Below are 20,737 nucleotides of genomic sequence, written 5' to 3'. Positions count from 1 at the left end.
TGCTGGAGGGGGCGCAGTAAACGGTTAATCCTCTGACGAGAGTGTTTCTGACTGAAGTGTTTGTTTAACCAGGAAAAAGCCTAATTTAGAATAAAATCTCTTCTTCATGAGTGATCTGGTCGAGATGGCTGCAAAAACATTGTCACGACTATAACAGTCCGGTCACCTCGATATAACGCTAATTGTTAATATTTCTGCAAACCGCAGAGTCGACCGAGGTTGACATCTGTGAGCGTGACATTTGTGAGTGTGAAAGAGGAATTTCAAAGGAAACGTCGGGACAATTTCCAGCTGTGTGTGTGCGTTAGAAAACCGGAAATGTAACTTTACCGACAGTTTTCTATACTTGTGCTCCCGAGGACTCTGTCTTTCTACTTAGATTATGAACCGACTCAAAGTCAAAAATCCCCACTGAGCTGCGTGATGTTATAAAAACGTGAAATGTGTTTATTTCCTCTGACTAAGCCCCTCTGCCCTGTTTCACAGCAATCTATCAGAGCAAATTGAATTCAGCTATTTGCCAGCCTGGGTGTTATAAATCCGGTACACAACAATATTTCTTGTGGTAGCAGAGAAGGAAGGTCATGGTGATTAGACTCAGTGTGAAGCCTCTTCATTAAATGTACAACCATGATCACAGGAGCGAGGATGGGATCCCTCTGGAGCCGAGGCACTGATGGTGGTGGTGGTGGTGTAAAGCCTGCAGGGTGGAGGAACCTCTGAGGACATCCTGAAAGTCATGACACTGATGGAGGGTGTTGGGTTTGTGCACCAGTAGGTCAGAGAAGAATCGAACAGTGCAGAGAAAATGTGCTGCTCCAGCATTTGTTCTGGCGATTTCTTTCTCGTATCAGCACAAGATAAAGTTGTAAACCGAACTGAAAGGAACATAAAGTCGCTTCACAGAGAAACATCTCAACATATCTGTGAGTGTCAGTACGTTTGAAATTGATCTGTGAGTTGCATCTAATTTTAACTGTGCACATCCAACAATTATTCATTAGCAGGGGCACATCTGGCCACTGACGCTGGTGTTAAGACTTACTGCTGCTCTGAGCGCTGCTCCGTCTTCAGAGGTCAGCAGCAATTTCCTCTTTGTTTTGCTGCTCAGATTAAAAGGAGCCTAGCTGTTGGCATTTATTGTGAAAGGTCTCGGCACTCTATTCACCCTGTTACCTAAAGCAGTCTTGTGCTATTATTATTACACGGGGGGGAAAAAAAAAAGTCCAAATAGACTTTCAGGACGCGGAGCCTCAGTGTCGGTGTTACATGTGTGAAGGCAGCCGTGTTTGACCGCTGTGATGTTTGAGGATAATTAACTTGAAGCGTGCGCTGAAGACTTGTGTAGTTTGAAGGAGATAAGACGGGTGTCACACAGTTCCACCCTCTGTTCCGTTACACAGCGACGGCACAGTGGCAGTCAGCTGTAAACTATCCAACAGAACGGAGCCAGCCTTTTCTCAGCATCAATAAGTAAAAGGCCTCCTCCTCTGTTCAGCTTATCACAGAGCACTTTGAAGGCCGCTGCTCGCCTCCGCTTGAAAGCATGAATCCAGTTTTAGAGAGGAAGAGACGCGACCTTTCGATGCGTGAAAGGTCGAGGTGTGTGATAGGAAATGTGTCACTGTCCAGCGGTCCGACGACAAAATGTCTCCGGGGGGAGTAACAGCAGCGACATGGAGCGAGAACGAGCTGGAAGTTTTGAGCGCAGGATTACAACGCCGTGCACGAAATCTTTAAGGAGATTAAGAAGAAAAAGAAAACTAAGATAGTAAACGAGAATGTAGACGACTCAGACGTCAGACTTTGTGACTGTTTCATGATTGGTAAGATATATTCAACACACATATATTCAACAGAACAACAAAACCCACTTGCAGAAAGATTTCTTTAAAGGGAAACACCACCAACCTAAAGGGATACTGTGGTGTAAGTTTAATCCATGATCTAACACACCGTGACACCCGAGAGATCAAGTTTGCAGACCGCTAGCTTACGTAGATTTAGCAACCTCAGAAATGACCACATGATAACAACACACTGCAGTATACGCCTCCAACAAGAAACCGCCATCAAAAAGCTACAAATAATGCTCAGAACAGCACCAAACTTCAGCAACAGTACAAACTGGGCCCCAGCACATAGTTCGAGGCATCAAACATCTGCTAGCTGTGCTGGATTACTATTGTAAAGTGAACACAACTCACCACTCTCCTGCAGCAGCTTCCCGTTGTGGGGAAGCCCTGACGAGTCGGTAACAGAGTGTAGTTCTGCAGCTCAAGGATGAAAATGTATGATTATTGCTCCATGGAAATGCAATCAAAGTTCATATGTGTCTTGCCTACCAGATTATAACAGTTATTATCGAGAGCTGACAGGGAAAAGAACGGAATCGAGCATTTCTAACTGCACTCGGTAATCGACTCGCAGGGACACTTAGTGCGCTCAAAAAATCCCAATCAGACTGTGGACACTGAAATCAAACTGTAAAACTGGATAAACTGCACAAAGTAGTGAATGTATATCTGCCCACAGGTCTTTCTCACTTCAAGGTCCTTCAGCAATTTTGACTTGAAAGTAAAGTTTTCATCCAACTACCAAGTAAATCTCCCCAAAATAAACAGGAAAATATGAACTGCGCATTTAAATCCACGTCGAGATAAAAGTCAAACCTCCGGCACACAAACCTCATGAGGAAGTTTACAGTCTCATCATCATATGCATATGTGGGAATGCAAATAAAACGCACGATGACGACGTTCACATCAGAACAGGTGGATGACGTCACAGTTTGCTCTGTTCTCTTCAGTCAGCCATGACGGTGTGACAGGACCCTGAAACTGAACCAGCTAAATATAATCCAGCCATCATTCATGTCACTAATTCACTGATTCATGTGAATTTGTTCTTTGGAAAAAAAAAAAGAAATAGATGCTCCTCCATCACAGATCTGTTCAACCTTTCTAACCACTTTCTAACACGGCTTTTTTCCTGTACGTCCTGTTTTTTTGAACCCTGCAAACCTTTTTTTCACTTTTGCCTTCACGCTTGTTTTGATTACCTACAACTGACGTCTTCCTGCTTGTTTGACAGAATAAAAAGCTTTGCTTTCAGCCTGCCTGAGTCATGTCTGAGTCAGTGAGCCATCACTGTAGTACTCCAGTTCACAGTGAGTGTTTTTATTTTCTTCGACCTCTCTCCAGCTCTTACAGGTGGACTCACGCTGCTTTTAAAAGAAAAGTACAAAAGTGAATGAATGGGATGCAAAGATGAGCAGAACTGAGTGAGAAGGATCCAAACTCGTGGGTGCTGTGACTTGGACTTGTGTCAGTCTCCACACAGAGACGCATCTCCAAGGCAGAGTGTGGACACGGAATGAGATTTCAGATTCTGCACAGGACTGAAATGATCACCACTCTGTGTTTACGCTGCTCCACGGGGCGCTCGGATGTGTTTGATGTGGAGACTTCCAGCAAATCGTGTTTTCCTCCGTCCTCCCGTACGACCGTGTGAGCGCATCGTGGCACTTCTTCTTGAGTCTTCTTCCCCTTTTTCAGGAAATCCACCGCGCTAGTTACATGAATCTGTGAGAGGAGCTGGGCTGCTGTGGTGGATATGCTTACAGACAAAGCTCAGTGCCCCACAATACTCTGTGATTCTGTGCATTCAGTCCCGCCACGCTGCCTTTGCCCACATGGGTGCCAAGTGTACTAATCCCTGTGACTCTTTTATAATCTGTGGCCTGAGGATAATGTGCCTTCTGTTACGTAACAATGATTTTTTTCTCTCTCTCTCTCTTCTTCAAATCCTTTTCTTATTTCAGTCACTTGTGGCCGCTCTATTTCTGCTTCCTTTGATTGAGGTATTTTAATACACCCGGCACAGTCTGTTTTTCTCTCTCTAATTCATATTTGATCTTGAACAGGATCTAAATTTACATTCAGGAAGCGGTACGCTCACGCAGGTTCAATAAATGGCCGCGGCGATGACGAGCACGACGCTCCAGCGCGGAACAACTTTGACTTTGTCCTCTCAGAAATTCCTTTGAATCTGTCTCATGTGTTCCTGGCTGCTCATTCACACGCAGCACGTGCTTTCTTTCCTGGTATGATGATCGATTCCTCTTTGATCTGCATGACAGAAATGATTCCCTGCTGATGCAGCCTGGGGATTTTTTTTTTTTGCGGAGGCCTGGTGGAGGAGCGAGTTCACCAGGCCGAGTGCTGCGTCAGGCCGAACTCACCTCCTGATGTCACAATCTGTCCATCAGACTGCAGCCTGAGTGCAGAGTGATGTGCTGCCTCTACTTGCCTTCAATCAGCTTTCGGGGGGGGGATAGAAAAGCGAGCTGCATCTCTCCTTCAATTCTCCTTCAATCATCACTCATCTTTTCATCCATTCCCACAGAGAGTCTGCATGTTTATTCGTATGTTCTGCACCTGTCACTCTTTTTTTTTCTTATTTCAGAAAATCCTCATCGTTTCGATCCCTCGCTGAAGAAATGCAATTTACACACACACACACACACACACACACACACACACACACACACACACACACGTCTGATGTGTTACACTCCGGCACGCCAGCTCGGCAGCCGCTCGCAATCATTAAATAAATCTCCACCTCCACTACCCACAATGCCAGACGGCGTAATCTGTGCCCGGTGGTTTCATTAGCAGTGACCAAATCCACTGATGTGTTTCCTTTCTTCGCCTCATTCAGAGGAGGGACGTTAGTGTGAGATGGATGCAACTGTTTCCCCCCCAGAACGGATGAGATGGACAAAGTGCTCCTCGTCTTCCTTTGATGGATTCCCAGAACTGTCGGAGCTCCTGGTGGAAGTTAATCATCGGACTTATTCATTCCTTTTGAAGGAGGCTGTTATTTCCTCCAACAGAAAAGTATCACTGCAGCTAGTGTCCAAATAATTAGCGTCTATTTTTAGATGAATCAGGTCGTTACGGTAACAATAACACAGTGATGATAACGTCAGTTATTCCTCGATCTAATTGGCCGTTTTCTGAGACACTGCAGGTTTACTCTTGAAGTTGTTCTTTCCATTTCCAGATGAGTAATAGCGGAGCGACTGCAGGTCCGCGGAAAGGAGGAGACAGGATTGATTTATGGACGTCTCTTTCTCCAGCAGACACAACACATCTGAGGAGACAGTAAAATACAGGCTCGGCATCCTGAGGCCTAAATCATATTCATGAGAAAACACTGATTTATGGCTCAAATGCATGAGCGCTGTATACTACCTCCAGATGGAACGATGATTAAGTCGTCTCCTCAAAACCTAAGACCTGAGAAAATGTGTAGCCCACGTGTCAGGTTGACATTTACACAAAACATGTCGCATCACGTTCACGCTACGTGGATGTGAGCTCACACTGCTTTCTGTTGTGCTGTGACCTTCAGGGACGCCGTATTCTTTAGTGCTGGAAAAGAAGATTTTCAAAAAAATGCAGCCTGTGCTTTCTTTGAATTTGCTGTACGATAATGAACACAACAGCTGACTTTTATTTTTCTTTCCAGCGTATTGATCTGTTGACCTTTTATAGCAGTCCCGGATAGAGACTTGCTGAGACTCCACCGTGACGTCAGAGTCAAGCGGGGCAGGTTATAAGGAGGCGGCCATGACAGGTCAACCGAAACCAGAGACTCTGATCCGGTTTTGGTTTAATGTCAGTCAAACATGCTGAGTCTCGAGCTTCAAGTCTCCAGTGACCACAGCATGAAACCACTGGATGTCCTTTAACACGGGCCTGTGGCGTTTCAGCATTTGTGAGTGTGAAACCACTGGACACTGTTAAGGAACCCTGAGGACAACTTCCTTACAAAAATACGAGTGTTTGCAATGTGATGTTGTAACATTTACATCCTGCTTCTCAGCATCAGAAGCAGGCATTTAAAGCCTTTAAACCTAAAGATCAATCTGCAGTAAAAGAAATCACCATCAGTCGCTGCTCACGACCTCAAAAACTATAAATAACTGGCGCCAGAAGGCTCCTCCTCCTCCTCTCCGCACACAATCGGCTCTTAAACAGGATCATACATCATCATCCACTTGTGAGCATTTACTTTGGCGTAAAGAGGACGTGTGGGACCGTTCACCACGCCGCTCGCAGTGAATTAGGTGGGCCGACCTTCCTGCCTCCGTTCTGATTAGCTCTTCGGCTTCTCTTAAAGTGGGAGCTGATCTAATCAGGACGTCGTCCATGCAGCACCACGATCCGGTTCTCTTATTCTTTTGTACCTCTCTCACATTACCATTCTGTTTCAACACGCAGCCCTTCAAGCCTGTTTCCAAGCTCGCTCTCTGGGGGTTCTTCCCTTCACCTTTTCATACGTTGCCCCATTAATTATGAATGAGACAGAGGTCTCTGAGGAGGGGCGGAGGAGCGGGGATGGTATAGGGCCATGGGTAGGAGGAAACTGCGGGGTTGTGCACCTCCTTGAAGAGGAAATAGAGTGGAGGTCCTGCAGCGCTGCATGTCCAAGAGCTCAGTGTGATAAACATCAGGCAGTCTCTCTGTGGTGCAACCAGGCTTTCTCATGGAGCTCCCAGTAAAACGTCAATTGTGACTTTTATTACATAAAACTACGGGCCGGTCCGGATCTGCAGGGGTGCAGGGAGGATGTTAGAACGGAAAGAGAAAATCTTGGATATAAAACAAAACCCTGACGGAAAATTACTTATCATGTGTCGACCTTTAAGAAGTTAATTTATAAAACAAGACTGCTAAAACTTTTAACTGCCAACAAACTATTTAAAGTTGCAGTTACAATCTCTAAACTCAAAACAGTGGCAGCAAAAAGTTCTTCAGTGGATGGAAGAAACTGATTTCAGCTACACAAATTACTGTAATTAAGTCATCAACTTTATATTCTTACTTGTACTTACAGCGTATAATCCACTCTGTTACTTTTAAAATCATAATTGACGACAGAGTAAAATTTATTGATTAATATCTAAGTGTTTCATCTGCAGAATATTATTTTAATACCAGTAGTTTTACTTATAATTGGTGATCATTACTGAGATGGTCAAAACTGAAATCCACCTGAACATTTTCAAACAGATGCAGATGAATTTAAGTTCTAGTGTTTCTTAACAAATCTCTACAAATCTCGTGATACGATCGTTTTATCGGTGATATCGTTTGATATTGTGAGAATGGACATTGTGGTATAAACAAAAAGTGAAAGGTTAACACCTGATGGTGTCCTTTAACCAGACTCTAATATCAATGGACAGTAACTGAAGTCGATTTCTCAGATTCAACCTTGAACTTCCCCCTCGCAGCGAACAACCGGGTCACATCTCGTCTCTTCTGTGGCTCCTCTGCTGCACGGAGGACCGACGCCGTGACACACTTCACTGTGCGTCGGTTCGGCTGACAGGAAATGATTAATGCACAAGTCTATTTAAGACTCTTTGTAATTACAGAGAGAATAGAGGGAGAGAAACTGAACCCACAGAGGGAATAACCCTCGCGGTAAGACGTCTGTGATGAATTGAGGAGTGAGATGTATCGCAGAGAAACGTTATAATATTTTAATGATGTTTGACCTAGAAGTTGAGAAACGTCTGTATTATATGTTCAGCTATGGAAACAGGATAACCATGGTGATTATATGGGAATAAAAGAACCGCGCTGGGAGTTTGTGGTAATACGTTTAATTTAGTCGTTTTCATTTCATATTGATAACGCTTATTAAAGCACAATGTCTCCTCTCAACATCCCATTCTCACTGAAATGACTATGAAATGACTTTCACAACTGACATGTTGTAACAGCATACTTTAGTTTGAGGTTCACACGTCTCTCGTTTTAGTGACGCTCGTCTTTTAGACAAGATGAAAACACATTTAGCCTTTTAGCAAACTATAGAATCACCTCCTTAAAGTGAGCGGTGGCGTCCACAAATCAAATCATCGATACGTTTCACTTTTTGACTGTCTGTGAGACACATTTCTGACTACATTCGTCCGACGTCACAAAACATGAAGTTGTAACAGCAAAAGAGAAAGTACATTTGTTCGTGTGTGTGTGTGTGTGTGTGTGTGTGTGTGTGTGTGTGTGTGTGTGTGTGTGTGTGTGTGTGTGTGTGAAACCTTCACAAGGCCTCCGAGGATCCTCCACTTTATTACATCACTGTAAATCGAGCTGTGTTGTGTTTATCTTTACTTCTACTGTGTTTCCACTTTCAGCTGTTTTTTTTTAATCATTATTATCATCATACGTTGCAAAAAACCTGCAGACACTGGTGACGTTTCTCGTGACGGGACATTGTTTGCAGCTGGTGAAACGTCAGTAACACATTATAATGTTGAATTGATGCAATAAACTAAAGGCACCTGCAGAATAACAGAGGCACATTAAAGCAAAACTTTAATATCTTCTTAATGAAACAATAATATCACCACCCAGATGCGAATTAAAGGTAAAATTAACGACCACATTTTAATTGTTTTTTCCTCAGCCCAGGAGCAGGTTCTGTCTGAGCTACAGAGGAGAACCGGGCTGGGCCGGACCGGTGCAGAACCAAACAGAGGGGCAGCAACGGTAAAACTTTAATGTCCCCGAGAGGCGATCTGGCTCACAGACAGCAGTCAGTGATAATAAATGAAGAAGAATACTGCAGTGAGTAAAACTGTCAATCAATAGAAAAATCAAAGAAGAAGAAGACGGAGGAGGAAGAGGAGGAGGAGGAAGAGGAGGAGGAGGAGGAGGAGGAGGAGATGAAGAAGGAGAAAGAACAAGATGGAGGAGGAAGAAGAAGAAGAAGAAGAAGAAGAAGAAGAAGGAGGAGGACACAGAGGACACAGCAGCTACAGACCAACTTGAAGAAAAAGTTCTCAGTATGTTCAGAGAAAAAACCTAGATGAAAAATATCCAAACATAAAAAAAGAATGTGATATCTTAGAAAAGACGACTGGCAGGAACATCAGCCACAACTGAGTCTCCACCAGCCAACAGTCCTGTTAGTCAAAGAAACACAGAACAGTCTCCAGCTGAACACACAACATGACCAACAGTCACATTTTTGTGAAATACAGACGGTTGAAAACCAGATTTATTCTGTGAGGAGACGATGAGGACGAGGAGAGTGAGGTGAGAACCACTCGCAGAAAACTCTCTGGTCTCTATTTGTCTAAAAATACCGTATAATAAAAGCGTTCACATGTGACAGCAGCCTGCGCGGAGCGATGATCACAATTAAGAGCTGAACCACTGAACTACATGTTCTCGACTGTAACGGCACCCTGGAGGCCTCGGCATCCTGCTCTCTGTCAGCAGATACAGTCAAATCAAGCAGGCCGGTAATTGTAATGATTGTTTTCAGCGCAGAGAGGATCTTGAAACAGGCCGACACGTTGGTGAAGCGTGTGGCGCGAACAGCAGCAGGTCACCGACTGATCTCCTGACCGGCAGCCATTTTCATATCATGTGTAATTATTAACCACGGGGAGTGAACACTGGGCCAATCACGTTCACTCTGGAGGAGCGAGCAGCAGCTATGACACTGTATTGATGCCGTGTCAGCAGATCGCAGACGGACTTCAAATTAATCAATTACCAGTCCAGTTTCACACGCGACGCTCGAGTAGAACCGAAGCTAATGGAAAGTGGAGCCTGATTTTATGTCCATCCAATACCATTACAATATATTGTTCCGTTCAGCCGGCTGAGGAGCCGATATATCATCTGTTCAGTTCAATTTTCCCTCAGTAAACAGAACCTCTATCGCTAATTGATTAGCGGCGGGCCTGCGAGTGGATCGAGTGTAAAGATGTCAGCGGCTGGTTTGACACTCTTCATTACACAGTGGTTGTTCCACCACGACAAGCTGAGCAGCAGCAGTGAAGAGACGCTGACACACCAGTGATGTGACGCTTGGCTCGTGTTGTTTTTGGTTGTTTTTTTTAAGAATTTCTACTTTTTTATCGGCCATATGTGAGCGGATTGTGACTCTCACTCGCTCACTTATGATGTGACGTTTGGCTCGATGTTGTTTTTGTTTTTTGTTTTTTTAACAATTTCTGGAAATGTACACCTATCAGTCACTTTTTTTTATCGGATTGTGACATGAAGTAAAAGATCAGACGCTCCTCCTCTCTCTCAGTTGACTGTTATCCTCTTGTGAAGGACTCGAGTTGGATTTTCCAAGTGGCGACTTGGTTGAAATAAATCCTCAATTCACCGAGTCAGACGTGGAAATATTCCAGCTCTACACGCTGTTTTCTCCTGCTGCTGCCCTCGTCTCGATGCGTCTCTTGGCTCCTCTAACAGAGCAGCAGCAGCTCAGCAGTGAAGTCTGCTAACATTAACTAGCGACCGTCCTCCAGGACGACACAGCAGGTTCACAGAGCTTCTTTAATTAGAAGAGTTACGGGGTTGTGAGTCATCTAATCTGCCAGAACAAGACAAAAGTCGTCTTTTTTGTTTGATTTTATTCAGAAAATTCAGTTCATTCAGTCGTTCATTTGCTCTGCCTCTTGTGCAGATGGAGCCACATCGTGTCCATGATATAACAGTCAGGACTGACGTATTTTTATATGTACTAATATAATATTTGTGTGTGTGACGGCGACGACAGGATTGGTTGATTTAATCGTGACTAAATGTGGTTGTTACACAAAATGTCATGAAAGAATGTGCATAAGATAATTTTGTGTTTCTAGTTCGGCATCAGATCATCCTGACAACAACAACTACCCTTAAACTTTTAAAAATATTTCTCTCTTCTTTCTTCTCCTGCCAAGTTTCAGGGATAAACAATCACATTCAGCATTTGCACGGTTAGCAGGTGCTAATATTTTGCTATGCAGCTGTTATCCAAAATGTTTAAACCAGCCCTCTGGATCTGATTGATAATCCCTTCTGATCGGGCCAGTCTCTCCTGATTGATTTGGTTACATGAGGCATTTCTGTTCTGATTGGGACATTTTTCTGATTAATATTGGCAGAGGCCAAGAGGAGGAGCAGGGGTGGAAGAATAATTAGAAAAAAGGGCACTTGGTCATGTTTCATCTACCAAGAGAGCTTAATGTATTACGAACGCAGGACTTCTTCTGTTTTTGGCTCCGTCTTGAAAAAAGAAGAAGAAGAAGAGCTATAGTATAAAACTTGTATGGCGCTGTCTCGGGACCGGAGCGGATGCAGGCCATATGTTTCTCCGCTCGGTCGGGATTCATTACGTTTCTCTCTGGATGTGAAACAATGAGCCCCTGAAAAGCTTTAAGCACATTGTTCACTCTGCTGTTTGTAAGTCTGTACAGAGTCAGAGATGCAGAGATTCACCTCAGAGGATTCATATTTACAAAAATGACACCCACGGAAACAGAAAACAATATTTTGCTTCGGCTCGCGCTGTTTGACGCGATGGTCGATCTAGTATCTTCACACACCGGCGCAGCGCTGCACGACTGTTTACTGCAGCTTCAAGTGATCGAATAAAAGCGTCTTTCTTTGTCGACACGTGTGAAATAAATCACGCTCCGCTCTGTTGGAGGATATCTGTCACCTTTTCTGTCGGATCTGAAGCTTCCCGGCTCCTCTCAATCTTCCCTGCAGCCTCCGTTGTTGTTCTGACTTCTTGAAGCTATTTCTGTTTTCCACATGTTATGTTTACTCCCACATCCCACTGGCATGGTGTGTAAATAAATTAGCAACATGCACCTGCAGTGAGTCAATTTATGCAGCACTAATATTCAGTCTGTGCAGCTATTTTGGGCGAGTTCACCCTCCTGTTGTCAGATTTACATCTCTGCTTCTGAAGACAAACTCAGCATTCAGTAAGATGTTTGTAGAATGTGAACAGGAGTTTTTTTTAAGATAATCAAATATATTAGCTTCTCCAAGACAGTTTGAACTCAACTCAAGGTCCAGTTCAGCCAGTTTTGTTAAATTCTCACCTGAGACAAAACAACTTTGGCTCTATCTGAGGGAGGCAGGGTTAGGTCGGCTCTACTTATAACCTGCATCATATCAGAACAGGACGCCAATACGGTGGCCAACAGCTGCAAAAGACAACAGCAAGTAAGAAAACACGATGGCAACTATCAAAAACACGACGATGTTAACCAGAAAACGAAAAGGGCAGGGCTTGCACTTGTTGAATCTGACTGGATAGATCAATGTCATTAACAGTGGGAATACGCAGAGGTCCATGCTGACCGGAATTCATACAGAAGAAGAAGAAGAAGAAGAAGAAGACGACACATTTGGTAGTATAATAGTCCACATGGTGACATTTAACGTTACTGAAAACATTATGAACGACGAGCTGTGGAGAAAGTCGATCGGTGGATTGTTGAAGAAGAGAACTCCTGCTCCTCCTCCCTCCCGTTAATACAGGGTTACTGCCCGCTGAGCAGCTCCTGAGAGGAGGGAAGGAGCACAGACGAGGAGGAAACACAGAGGAGGGAGCACGTAACTAACACCACTGAGCTCCACTGACCAGGATCATGACTCAGAATATACGGAGTCAACTCTCCATTAGTGACCCTGAAGTGCAGCACGGCTCTTTGCCTCAGTCCATCTGTCAGAGCCTGGACATTATAGTTACTGAGCAGCTCTCGAAACCATGTTGGAAATATGGTGGTCTGCCGCTCTGATACCACAAAAGTCAGGATGCATTCATTTGGGAACAAACTATGTTTACTGGTGTGTTTTACCTGTGAGATGTTTTCAATCAAGTATATGTCAAAAAATAATTATCCCATCCTGTTATATTTATATTTACACAGCACCACAACTTACTGAAACAGACACATGGCAACAAATTAAAACATAATGTACTGTAACCGGAAGTGTCTGGGCCTGGGGAGCAAGGCTACATGTTGTATTGTAGCTTCTGGTATCATCAGGTGTGATACACAAAGCATTTTGACACACACAATCATTGGAAAGAGAGCGGCTGTAAAACTGTGAACGTATTTTCCCCATAATGACTTTGATCTATTTGTGTAGTTGTGTTGCTATAGTCGACCCTGCTCCCACTGCAGCTCTGTGGTTTGGGATGTGATGTAACACCAGACTGCTTTGGGATTATGAGACACTTCAGCATCAGCAGCATGAAGTAACCAGAAAAAGTCCTGTGATCCTGGTTTGAACATGATTATAAGCTTTTGTCTATAAAAACAAATATATACTGCAGCGCTGCGAGTAGGAGGGAGAGAAACAATCAGCACTTCACCAGGAAATAAATACACAAGCTGTTAAGCACAGAGAGTAAACCTCTTCCACACCTCCACATCCTCACTGACAACATGTCACTGTGCTGCTATTTCTGGACGTCTTCATCATTAATACGACTCTGCCTCTGAAGAATCCCAGCAGAGTAAAAAAACAGGGAGTGTTTGTAAGACGTGACACGTCTCGTAGTATTTCTCTCTCTCTGAGTGATGTGTGATCCTCCAGTTAAAGATCCAAACACTTAAATCACTGATGGGAGGGTTAAAGAGAGGAAGACAGCTGTGACTATATCTTGGTTGTTTACGAGGAGATGATGAAGTGTGTGACTTCAGATCAACTTGTGGAAGAACTTGTTCGAAACCTTAAAAACCAAAGAATAGTTCATGCAGATTTGCCAATGTAGCGAGCACAAGAGACAGAAACAAGTCCTTACCTTAGAAGAGCTCTGAAAGTCTTAATTTGTGCCCATTCTTCAATAATTCATACTCCTTTAGTCCTCCAGGGTCCTCTGATCGAAAGAATCCAACAAGGCTGTTGTGTTGTGAAGTCCGTCGCACCTGAACCTCTTTCCACAGGAGACGTATTTTCTTTTCCTCCTGCCTGCTGTTGGTTTTGTCACATTTCATCAAAAAAAGGACCCAAACGCAGACACACAAAAAGCAGATATCCAAATTCCCAAAAAACAAAAAGACGAAAGTAAATCCCAAGACACAAAACTGGAGACAAACCAGGAACTAGAGAACACAGACGAACCGACGATGAGTGAGAGGAAAACACAGGGGTGATTAATTAATGGAACGCAGCCTCGTCAGCGACAGAAGAGCAATATGATCAGAAATCACTCTACACAGACAGCAATACTGTAAAGTTACAGATTACTTTCAAATGATAGCAGCCAGTAATATGTTACACACATATCTGTAAGTCTGAAACTAAACTTTAAAGTTAGGTTGGTCCTATTTCAAGCATTTGTTAGTGTATCACTGACTTGTATGGTTAAAACTGAAATAAGTTGTATAATTCACATTCGCTCTGTCAGATTGTGGGTTAGTGGAAAGCAGAAGTCTCAGCACTTTTGTTCTGATAACTTTTGGAGGATTTGAAGCAGATGTTCATGATTGGTTTTTATTTGTACTTGAAGCAGAAAAAAAACACACAACAAACACACACAAACACACAACACGCAGCTCTGAGAATCAAATCTTTCACTGTGGATCATTTTCAGAAGACGTCTGCGCTGCCAGTAATTGGACGTCTGTCTGCGAAGTTACCGTCACAGAAAAAAAAAGTCCCATTTTCAGTTTTTTTGCAGAGTGCAGATAAGATTTTGCATTATTGATGCACTCTGAGAGACTGTCATCGGCAGCCGCGGCCGTCATCGCCGCCAGACGTCCCACTAACTGTAATCTACGAACTGATGCACGCAGACTTTGACTTCAGTTGACACACGCTGAGCTGCAGCGGCGACTGGCAGCCGACCAAAGAGCTTCCGTCTGGTTCTGCTGCTGCAACGTGTAAAAATAAAACAGCTGTACGAGGAGCAGCGGTGACACACTGTACCCCACCGAGAGATGCAGATCTGCAGTGATGCCGCTGCTGCGTCTGCACATTTTTGGTACATTTGCTCTGAAGCTTGTGGAGGATTTGTTGTTTTTCTGTTGTCAAAGAAAAAAACAAAACAAAACTGGAGACTCCTTCTGAAATGCTGCATCTAAGACGGAGCGTCACGACAATGAAAACAAACTAAATCGCACAAAAATCTAACTAATTACACTCACTGTGCTATCTTTAGCACCACTGTCGGCATATTTAATGGATTATCTGTATGTCCTCGTTTAATTACAGAGCATGAGCCAAGACTAACTACAGAGAAAAACAAAAAAAACAGCCCCCATGCAAACTGGAGCAAGGCTGCTACTGACACTTTCAGTGCACAAATTCGGGTCAGTTGCAAATCCCTGCTAAGCCACGGATCATCTGGGGGCTTGTTGGACGTTCTGGTGTCCTCGAATCCGGGCAATGCATCCAGCTGCCACAGCCAGTCCCCCTGGTAGACGCCGCCTGCAGCTCTGGGATCTGAGGACGAGGCTCCGGACAGACTCTGCATCACGTTTCAGAGCAGCTCAGAGTGAATGGGGTCTTTATTTTGGCAGGATGATTTGATTTGATTCAGCAGTTGTTGGATGAGCTGTCTCATCTGAGGACTCCTGTGTGTGAACATGTCTCTTCTTGTTTATACAGTTCTAGAGCATAGATCTTTACACATCCAAGAAGTAAAGCTTTTCATGGACGTCTGCACGAGGAAATAAGACCTGAATGTTCACACACGTTCATCATCACCGAAGAAACAGTTTGTAGTCAGGCAGGAGAAGGAAACCAGACACACTGAAGGACTGACGACAGAGTGAGAGGCAGGTGTGTCAGCAGGTGTGGATGATTTGGGAGTGTAAAAAGGTGAGCAGGTGGATGAGGGAGTCAGGTGGGAGTCCCAGGGCATCTGGTGGACAGGTAGAGAATAGCAGGTCTGGGAAGATACTTGCTGTGTCTCAGTTCAGGGTCTGCATCCTCTGAAGGACTCGGCCTTTGTGGTCCCCTGGTTGCGTCACCAGATGTTTTACCCTTACGTAATGATTTCTGCCGCCCAGGCCCGCGAAAGTGACGATCTACGCCGCGTGATGTCGCCATTTTCTTTCTTTCTTTCTTTCTTCTTTTACGAGTACAAAGAATCTTGAGAGGCCATGAAGGATAGCAGCGGTGCATCCTCCAAAAACAGTGAAGAGAAGGAGCATTTGTGGGCTGCATCTGGAGGAGCCTTCGGATTGGGACAGTCTTTGTGCAGCGTCGTGAGGTAATTGGCCTTCAAATGCTCCTCCGAATCATGCAGACCCTGAGTTGGGATAGAGCCACTCAGAAATGTGCAGTAGGGTCGTCCTGGGGGAGGAGGGACGAGGCTGGAGGTTTGGACAGAGGGCAAAATAAAAGCAGCACATTAACAATCTCTAAGTTGTCCAATCAAAAAAAAAGGCAAAAGAAGACAAAACAAATACAAATAAATATTATAAACACATCACACTACTTCTGTGATTTTTAGATGTGGGAGTTTTGTGCCTCAGTGGGCTTCTGGTTCAGTCTCTGTAGAGTGTTAGATTACGTTTCATCTTGCATTATATTGTCTTGTGTAGGAGTTATCATAGTGGACAGATGTTGCTTATGATTAATGTCCATCACAACACGCTGGAGCAAACTTGCTGAAAGTGAATCTGACAGAAAATTTCAGAAAACACAAAACTTAAAGGGGGAAATCACCAATTTTATAGAAGAAGTTCAGTTTATCTGTCATGAAGAAAATAACTGTGTGACCTGATAACTGCAGTGGAAGATGTGAGATGCATTCAAGGGGAATGTAGCATTCGACATGACCAATCCTGGAGAGCAACGTCAGTGTATGTCGAACTCTGCTGCTTTAAATTTGGGTTTATTGTAACGTCACTTGTGAGTCAACAGATGGTTTGTTGCTGTTGTTGTTGGACACTTTCAACAAACACTTGGCAGCTGATTGGATGAACCATCTGTCTATCACCGGCTGACTTCTATCGATCAGATCAGCGGTGAGGGGAGAGCGTCCACCAGCAGAACCAACATCTTCAGCCAGCTGCTGCTCCTCGGACATCTACGTCAGCCTGGAAGCCTGACAGGATTGGTTCTCGTATGATCTCGAAAATCCAGAAATGTAATGACAAATCTCCAGGTTTCCCCTTTAACATTTAGCTAAAGCTTTGCATTTTGTGCCATGTTTGATCCCTGCAACAAATAATGTTTTCACTCCTGCAGCCGTCAGTCTCAGTGCAGTCAGGAAGAAACAGATTCCTCCTCCACTGAGGACTAAAATAATCTACAATGAATATACATTACAAGTTTACGATATGCTGTATTATTTATATTGAGATAAAAACAAAAGCATGTAATGAAAGAAGGCTGTTTGGATCTGAGCACATCTTCTGCAGCTCCCTCTGAGACACTAAGCATTCAGTACATCGATACATCTTTAGTTTTATATTCAACACGGTGGTCGTTAGTGTAGCAGGAGCCCTACAGTAAGTGAGGTTGGCTTTTATAGTGCAAAACACTGTAGAGTCAGTTTATCGTCACGCTCTCACACCTGCAGACAGACTTCACCTCTCGGTTCTGTCTCTTCCGATTTATGACTGCATGAGTGCAAAGTGTAGCCGGCTGCAGTTTTGAGGGACCGACATCGTAACCTGTCATCGTCTGTTAGTGTTGAAGACACCTGAGATGATAACTCCATTTTATCTACGTTTAAGATTAACTCAACGGTGTTTTCCACAAGCAGGGCCATAGACAGGATCGTCCTGAAGGAGTCCAGGTCCCCCCAAACAAAACCCCACCTCCCTCCATCTCTGTTTACTTAACCAGTTCACTGTTTACTTTATGTTTTCTGTAATTTTATCATTGTATTCCCCTCCGAGGAGATACACATGTTTAAATTCTAGTATTACAATTTTATTTGGAAATACTGAATCCAGTATTTGGCCTCGAGGTGGTAGATGTTTATTTTAATGAGCTAACAAACTAAAATCATCCTGTGAAATATATATCAGCTTTAAGTTACCACTGAATAAATGTAGAGAAAGAGAGAAACACAAGGAGGAAGAGAAGAGGGGGAAGATGGGTTGAAGTAGAAGAGTCAGGGTCCTCAGTGGAAGCTATGGTTCAGTCCACATGAGAAAGATAAATGCATCAGACATGAACTTCACCAGCAGCTTCTAAACTAGTCCAGAACTTTAAGATTCGACTTAATTATAACAGATTGCATCTTTATTTTTCCACAACTTGATAATGATAATAAAAAAAACCCTGAATATCTTTTTTGACACCAGTCAAAGACAGTCAGGTCATTTTTATGAATCACATTTGGTGCATAATGAAATAAAGATCTGTCTGCTGGAACAGGTTTCTGATACAAACACTTGGTGAAGTTTCTCGTCCAGCAGACCAGAAGAAACAAATCTGCTCACATTCTTTAAGTCTGTTGTCCGAAACCAGACAGTGAGGAGCGTCTCTTATTTTTAGAAAGCTTTGTTAGCACAGACCCAGAAGGCTGATCTGTAATAAACAGGCAGATGCATTGAGTGTGTGTGTGTGTGTGTGTGTGTGTGTGTGTGTGTGTGTGTGTGTGTGTGTGTGTGTGTGTGTACTTGTCAGTACAGTTTTCAGGTCACTATCACATTAAATCGAGCACTGCCAGCCTTCTGTGAGAGCTAAAAGCTTCACAAACAGTTTTTGTGTGCATGCGTGGGCTGCCATGTGTGTGTGTGTCTGTGTGTCTGTGTGTGTGTGTGTTTCAGTCTTTGAAATAAAGCTGCATAAAATGTGTGTGTGTGTGTGTGTGTTCTCCACGAGCAAACCCACAGTGTGTGTGTCAGCTCCTACAGCTGATTACGTTTATGTGCACTCAGGTATTGCCGCTCTGAATCAACGTGATATTCAAATGACACAAACAGTAAACAGGTCATTTAAATGTGTGAATGGAGCGGATTTTAAAGTGCTTTGCATAAAAGCCTCATGTAAATGCAGCCATTAACCATTTGAAGAGACAGTGTGAGTGAACCTGTGTGTGCCAGGTGTCAACATGCAGCATCAAAATGGAGCCTGTAAGTGAGTTCATTTACATGTCGTGCAGTGAAAAGCAAAAATCATGCATAGACACTGAAAATGCTTTGATGGACGTACATGTATTGTTACAAAAAACAGGAAAAGGTTTAGTTGTAGATGATTATGGGCAGGGTGGAGAGGGGCTGCTTTAAAATGCATTTGGATACATTCACTAATTACCAAATAATGTAGTTAGTAACCTCATCCAAGCATCACAGTTTTAGCTCCTGTCTCTTTAAGGCCCCTCCCTCCTAAACATCCAGTCTGCTCTGATTGGTCAGCTCACACACGCCCGAGTCAGCACCGCTAACAGCAACAGAGCAGCTGTGCTAAATCAAGTTTTCCATGCCAGACTAGCTGCTAGGCATAAATTATACAAATGTGTGACATGGTGACATAGTGTGATGTCACAAAGACACAGAAATAAAGGAAGGACTACTGACGAGGCGTTCAAGTGCTGTGTCTTCTGCGGGAGAGAGGAGCTTCCATTGGTACAGACTTTAACTTTTTTACATTTCAGGAACTTTTACATGCACAAGAACAAATACAACACGCTGGAGGGAAATGAAGGAAAGGATAAAACGTGATAGTTCTCCTTTAAAGTAATGTAACTTGATTATTTTCTGATACTGTTTTACAACAAAGACACAGAATATACGCAAATAAAGAGACAAAAAATGGTAATTTGACTTTTATCGATACAAAAATGTGTTTTTCTGTAAGACTAGTGCATCATTCTTTATTTTGAGATGTAATCCCCATTTTAACTGAATGTATTTGTAATCTAATCACATCTTTTTCTGTAACTTTAAGGGAATACAGTTACCTTTATTAGAATTCTACTAATCTGTTACAGGCTCCATTACTCCCAAAGCCTGATAATAAGAACAAGTGGAGAAAGCTGAGTGTGTTGAACGCGTGTTGTTTTCTCTCCACGTGCTTCTGTTCCGTTATAAGACGTCATTAGCGCCTACATGAAGAAAAGCATCCGTTCTGTTGTTCTGCTGATTCTGTTATAATTAGAAGCAAAGAGAATGAAATTATAGAAATTGGATAAAACAATGGGGAATGAGGCCGGGCCGATGCAACAAGCACAGCAGGGCGGCGAGCTGCAGGCTGACTGTGCTTTGTAGCTGCATCGTCTCCCCACAGTGAGTTTCATCATCCTGAGCTCAGCTGCTGTGAACAAGATGGCCGGTTTCAGTTTCCCCCTTCAAGCCTGCCAGATGATGTTTGCTGGTTGCTTTTTTTTTTTTTTTTTAATTTTCAACAATTATTATGAGAAGAGTTAAACCGACAATGAGTTTCCAACGCAAAGTGTGACTATTAGACGTCCTGGGGATGAAACTCAAGGATATACTGTCTTTGTGGTGCGTTCAGGAACAGCTGGGAGAAATCCCACTGATTATATCTTTAACTTTAACAGTCTTTGAATTATATATCTATATAACATACTTTTGCTGGAGTAAAGAATCAGTTCTGAATCAGTCTGTTTTCACACAAGTATCTGAAGCTCTACTGGAGGAAAAGCTGTGTGGAAGTTTGCCACCTCTGGAAAATACAGAATAATGGAACATGTAAACTTTTGACTCGTGAGATTTTTACATTCACAGCTCTCTGTTGTCTCTAGAGCTCTCGACTACACACTCAGAGTCTGTGTTGGACAAATTGAAAGCAAATGTGAAGCTACACTTACATCAGCTCCGGTAGAGATCGATCCGATCAGAGGAGTGTTGACGACCGAGGGGAGATAACTGAGAGGACTGAAGTGCGAAGCACCGATGTGTTAATTATTCAGATGTGTTCATTGTTTGTAGGTGTGTTTGTCTAAACTGCACCCTGGCACAGCTCATTCA

At 43.4% G+C, this 20,737-nt stretch overlaps 1 protein-coding gene across 1 annotated transcript in view; it reads right to left on the bottom strand.

Moving 5' to 3' along the window:
• Positions 1-13,942, bottom strand: part of LOC119025762 (inactive dipeptidyl peptidase 10-like) — a 112,013-nt gene extending 98,071 nt beyond the window's left edge. Inside the window, exon 1 of the mRNA XM_037109681.1 lies at positions 13,642-13,942. The gene's annotated coding sequence lies outside the window, so the exon portion shown is untranslated. The remainder of the gene's footprint in view (positions 1-13,641) is intronic.
• Positions 13,943-20,737: the final 6,795 nt, after the last annotated feature.

This window comes from Acanthopagrus latus, chromosome 9, assembly GCF_904848185.1.
Source record: "Acanthopagrus latus isolate v.2019 chromosome 9, fAcaLat1.1, whole genome shotgun sequence".
Classification (NCBI taxonomy): Eukaryota; Metazoa; Chordata; class Actinopteri; order Spariformes; family Sparidae; genus Acanthopagrus; species Acanthopagrus latus.
The sequence above is the reverse complement of the archived record's forward strand: the minus strand, read 5'-3'. Positions and strand labels throughout refer to the sequence as shown.